The 6,000-nt window shown below is 48.5% G+C and overlaps 1 protein-coding gene across 1 annotated transcript in view; it reads left to right on the forward strand.

The window, feature by feature from the left end:
- The window catches only part of LOC110512028 (neuroserpin-like), a 55,249-nt gene that overhangs the window by 33,562 nt on the left and 15,687 nt on the right, over positions 1-6,000 (forward strand). The window lies entirely within an intron of this gene.

A 6,000-nucleotide genomic window follows, 5' to 3' on the forward strand; every position in this document is an offset into this window, starting at 1 on the left:
AGTCTGAGGTGGACTATTCTACTGTGGTGTCGAGACTTTGGTCAGAGTCTGAGGTGGACTATTCTACTGTGGTGTCGAGACTTTGGTCAGAGTCTGAGGTGGACTATTCTACTGTGGTGTCGAGACTTTGGTCAGAGTCTGAGGTGGACTATTCTACTGTGGTGTCGAGACTTTGGTCAGAGTCTGAGGTGGACTATTCTACTGTGGTGTCGAGACTTTGGTCAGAGTCTGAGGTGGACTATTCTACTGTGGTGTCGAGACTTTGGTCAGAGTCTGAGGTGGACTATTCTACTGTGGTGTCGAGACTTTGGTCAGAGTCTGAGGTGGACTATTCTACTGTGGTGTCGAGACTTTGGTCAGAGTCTGAGGTGGACTATTCTACTGTGGTGTCGAGACTTTGGTCAGAGTCTGAGGTGGACTATTCTACTGTGGTGTCGAGACTTTGGTCAGGGTCTGGGGTGGACTATTCTACTGTGGTGTCGAGACTTTGGTCAGAGTCTGAGGTGGACTATTCTACTGTGGTGTCGAGACATTGGTCAGAGTCTGAGGTGGACTATTCTACTGTGGTGTCGAGACATTGGTCAGGGTCTGAGGTGGACTATTCTACTGTGGTGTCGAGACTTTGGTCAGGGTCTGAGGTGGACTATTCTACTGTGGTGTCGAGACATTGGTCAGGGTCTGAGGTGGACTATTCTACTGTGGTGTCGAGACATTGGTCAGAGTCTGAGGTGGACTATTCTACTGTGGTGTCGAGACATTGGTCAGGGTCTGGGGTGGACTATTCTACTGTGGTGTCGAGACTTTGGTCAGAGTCTGAGGTGGACTATTCTACTGTGGTGTCGAGACTTTGGTCAGAGTCTGAGGTGGACTATTCTACTGTGGTGTCGAGACTTTGGTCAGGGTCTGAGGTGGACTATTCTACTGTGGTGTCGAGACATTGGTCAGAGTCTGAGGTGGACTATTCTACTGTGGTGTCGAGACTTTGGTCAGGGTCTGGGGTGGACTATTCTACTGTGGTGTCGAGACATTGGTCAGGGTCTGGGGTGGACTATTCTACTGTGGTGTCGAGACTTTGGTCAGAGTCTGAGGTGGACTATTCTACTGTGGTGTCGAGACTTTGGTCAGGGTCTGGGGTGGACTATTCTACTGTGGTGTCGAGACTTTGGTCAGGGTCTGGGGTGGACTATTCTACTGTGGTGTCGAGACTTTGGTCAGAGTCTGAGGTGGACTATTCTACTGTGGTGTCGAGACTTTGGTCAGGGTCTGGGGTGGACTATTCTACTGTGGTGTCGAGACTTTGGTCAGGGTCTGGGGTGGACTATTCTACTGTGGTGTCGAGACTTTGGTCAGGGTCTGAGGTGGACTATTCTACTGTGGTGTCGAGACTTTGGTCAGGGTCTGGGGTGGACTATTCTACTGTGGTGTCGAGACTTTGGTCAGAGTCTGAGGTGGACTATTCTACTGTGGTGTCGAGACTTTGGTCAGAGTCTGAGGTGGACTATTCTACTGTGGTGTCGAGACTTTGGTCAGGGTCTGGGGTGGACTATTCTACTGTGGTGTCGAGACTTTGGTCAGGGTCTGAGGTGGACTATTCTACTGTGGTGTCGAGACTTTGGTCAGAGTCTGAGGTGGACTATTCTACTGTGGTGTCGAGACTTTGGTCAGAGTCTGAGGTGGACTATTCTACTGTGGTGTCGAGACTTTGGTCAGAGTCTGAGGTGGACTATTCTACTGTGGTGTCGAGACTTTGGTCAGGGTCTGGGGTGGACTATTCTACTGTGGTGTCGAGACTTTGGTCAGAGTCTGAGGTGGACTATTCTACTGTGGTGTCGAGACTTTGGTCAGAGTCTGAGGTGGACTATTCTACTGTGGTGTCGAGACTTTGGTCAGAGTCTGAGGTGGACTATTCTACTGTGGTGTCGAGACTTTGGTCAGAGTCTGAGGTGGACTATTCTACTGTGGTGTCGAGACTTTGGTCAGAGTCTGAGGTGGACTATTCTACTGTGGTGTCGAGACTTTGGTCAGAGTCTGAGGTGGACTATTCTACTGTGGTGTCGAGACTTTGGTCAGAGTCTGAGGTGGACTATTCTACTGTGGTGTCGAGACTTTGGTCAGAGTCTGAGGTGGACTATTCTACTGTGGTGTCGAGACTTTGGTCAGGGTCTGAGGTGGACTATTCTACTGTGGTGTCGAGACATTGGTCAGAGTCTGAGGTGGACTATTCTACTGTGGTGTCGAGACTTTGGTCAGGGTCTGAGGTGGACTATTCTACTGTGGTGTCGAGACATTGGTCAGAGTCTGAGGTGGACTATTCTACTGTGGTGTCGAGACTTTGGTCAGGGTCTGGGGTGGACTATTCTACTGTGGTGTCGAGACATTGGTCAGGGTCTGGGGTGGACTATTCTACTGTGGTGTCGAGACATTGGTCAGGGTCTGAGGTGGACTATTCTACTGTGGTGTCGAGACATTGGTCAGGGTCTGGGGTGGACTATTCTACTGTGGTGTCGAGACTTTGGTCAGAGTCTGAGGTGGACTATTCTACTGTGGTGTCGAGACTTTGGTCAGGGTCTGGGGTGGACTATTCTACTGTGGTGTCGAGACTTTGGTCAGAGTCTGAGGTGGACTATTCTACTGTGGTGTCGAGACTTTGGTCAGAGTCTGAGGTGGACTATTCTACTGTGGTGTCGAGACTTTGGTCAGGGTCTGGGGTGGACTATTCTACTGTGGTGTCGAGACTTTGGTCAGAGTCTGAGGTGGACTATTCTACTGTGGTGTCGAGACTTTGGTCAGAGTCTGAGGTGGACTATTCTACTGTGGTGTCGAGACTTTGGTCAGAGTCTGAGGTGGACTATTCTACTGTGGTGTCGAGACTTTGGTCAGAGTCTGAGGTGGACTATTCTACTGTGGTGTCGAGACTTTGGTCAGGGTCTGGGGTGGACTATTCTACTGTGGTGTCGAGACATTGGTCAGAGTCTGAGGTGGACTATTCTACTGTGGTGTCGAGACTTTGGTCAGGGTCTGGGGTGGACTATTCTACTGTGGTGTCGAGACATTGGTCAGAGTCTGAGGTGGACTATTCTACTGTGGTGTCGAGACTTTGGTCAGAGTCTGAGTTGGACTATTCTACTGTGGTGTCGAGACTTTGGTCAGAGTCTGAGGTGGACTATTCTACTGTGGTGTCGAGACTTTGGTCAGAGTCTGAGGTGGACTATTCTACTGTGGTGTCGAGACATTGGTCAGAGTCTGAGGTGGACTATTCTACTGTGGTGTCGAGACTTTGGTCAGAGTCTGAGGTGGACTATTCTACTGTGGTGTCGAGACTTTGGTCAGAGTCTGAGGTGGACTATTCTACTGTGGTGTCGAGACTTTGGTCAGAGTCTGAGGTGGACTATTCTACTGTGGTGTCGAGACATTGGTCAGAGTCTGAGGTGGACTATTCTACTGTGGTGTCGAGACTTTGGTCAGAGTCTGAGGTGGACTATTCTACTGTGGTGTCGAGACATTGGTCAGAGTCTGAGGTGGACTATTCTACTGTGGTGTCGAGACTTTGGTCAGAGTCTGAGGTGGACTATTCTACTGTGGTGTCGAGACATTGGTCAGGGTCTGAGGTGGACTATTCTACTGTGGTGTCGAGACATTGGTCAGGGTCTGGGGTGGACTATTCTACTGTGGTGTCGAGACTTTGGTCAGAGTCTGAGGTGGACTATTCTACTGTGGTGTCGAGACTTTGGTCAGAGTCTGGACTATTCTACTGTGGTGTCGAGACTTTGGTCAGAGTCTGAGGTGGACTATTCTACTGTGGTGTCGAGACTTTGGTCAGAGTCTGAGGTGGACTATTCTACTGTGGTGTCGAGACATTGGTCAGGGTCTGAGGTGGACTATTCTACTGTGGTGTCGAGACTTTGGTCAGAGTCTGAGGTGGACTATTCTACTGTGGTGTCGAGACTTTGGTCAGAGTCTGGGGTGGACTATTCTACTGTGGTGTCGAGACTTTGGTCAGGGTCTGGGGTGGACTATTCTACTGTGGTGTCGAGACTTTGGTCAGAGTCTGAGGTGGACTATTCTACTGTGGTGTCGAGACTTTGGTCAGAGTCTGGACTATTCTACTGTGGTGTCGAGACTTTGGTCAGAGTCTGAGGTGGACTATTCTACTGTGGTGTCGAGACTTTGGTCAGAGTCTGAGGTGGACTATTCTACTGTGGTGTCGAGACATTGGTCAGAGTCTGAGGTGGACTATTCTACTGTGGTGTCGAGACTTTGGTCAGAGTCTGAGGTGGACTATTCTACTGTGGTGTCGAGACTTTGGTCAGGGTCTGGGGTGGACTATTCTACTGTGGTGTCGAGACTTTGGTCAGAGTCTGAGGTGGACTATTCTACTGTGGTGTCGAGACATTGGTCAGGGTCTGGGGTGGACTATTCTACTGTGGTGTCGAGACTTTGGTCAGAGTCTGAGGTGGACTATTCTACTGTGGTGTCGAGACTTTGGTCAGAGTCTGGACTATTCTACTGTGGTGTCGAGACTTTGGTCAGAGTCTGAGGTGGACTATTCTACTGGCTTCTCCTGCTCTTTCTCCTGTTGATGTTGTCTCACCACAGTCCAGAGTGTAGATACTGTATGTCTCTCTCCACCTCCAGCTCTCCAGGTCTGGTTGGGGAGAGGGGTTCTTGAGCTGGACAATTTTTTTTGTGCTGACTAGAGTGTGTTCCACCTGCCTTACCTCCAGTTAGGTGAATGTATCCTTCATTTCAATGAGAGAGTAGTACTCTGTGCTGCGAGGTTGACTTTCCGCTTGGGGTTGCTCGTCCGTGGGGTAGTATAATGAAGAGTTCTGGTCTGACACGCTCGGGGTGGGGGTATTTTCCTCAAGCGAGAGCTTAACCTGCTGAGCTATCTCTTTGATTATTTGAATGTCCAGTGAAACATGTTTCTGGGTTACCCTGTACCATTACTGTTCCAGACTTGTACAGGTTGACATGGGCTGACTCAAGAGTCCTCGTAGTCTAGTGTCCTAAGTTTCCACCCTTTGCAAACACACCACCCCTTAACAGAGGAGAAGTGTGTTAATATAGCACTGTGCCATGCCAGGGGATGTTCTGTGTGGAAGAGTAAGTTGCTTACATTCTGATTTTTATAATAGTCAGCAAAAAATGTCTCTTGATTTTCCATAAGAAGCTTCTTTTTGTGCTCTTTTCATTCCCTCTCGTTTTTTTACATCCAAAGGATACTGTATTGTAATGATCTCTGAACAGCGGGAGGGAGCTTCAAAGGCCTGTGCGTTTGGGTGGATGGGGGGGAGGCTGTAAAACTCTCCTGCCGTTGTTGGGCTCAAGGGCTTTGACACCTCTCACTTCACACCTCCGAGCTAATTGAAGTTGCAGTCAGATCTGTTCTGTCCTTAACTTAGCATTCAGTCAGTACAAAGTCAAATATATCATTGTCATTTATTTTTCTTCTTGGCTTTAAAAGTAGCTTCAGACTGCTAATGTTTCCATGGAAACATGCAGAATGAGCTAGAGGTTATGCTGTTCTGTGTGTTGGCCATAGGTTCCTACATAACTCACTCGGTTCCAGGTTGGATGTTGTTTTAAGGTTTCTGTTGTTTGTTTGCCACTGGATTTGCTGTATAGCTTGGAAATAAGAATCTTTGGAAATAAGAATCTTTGGAAGTAGGAATGTCCAAAATCAGTTTGTAGGTTTGGAGTTTTGATTTGGAGTGAAGGTTATGTTGTGGAGGGTAGTATCCTGTATATGTCCTGGTGACATAGTGAAGGTTATGTTGTGGAGGGTAGTATCTTGTATATGTCCTGGTGACATAGTGAAGGTTATGTTGTGGAGGGTAGTATCCTGTATATGTCCTGGTGACATAGTGTTGTAGAGGGTAGTATCCTGCATATGTCCTGGTGACATAGTGTTGTAGAGGGTAGTATCCTGCATATGTCCTGGTGACATAGTGTTGTAGAGGGTAGTATCCTGTATATGTCCTGGTGACATAGTGAAGG

The sequence above is a fragment of the Oncorhynchus mykiss genome, chromosome 24 (genome assembly GCF_013265735.2).
Source record: "Oncorhynchus mykiss isolate Arlee chromosome 24, USDA_OmykA_1.1, whole genome shotgun sequence".
Taxonomy (NCBI): domain Eukaryota; kingdom Metazoa; phylum Chordata; class Actinopteri; order Salmoniformes; family Salmonidae; genus Oncorhynchus; species Oncorhynchus mykiss.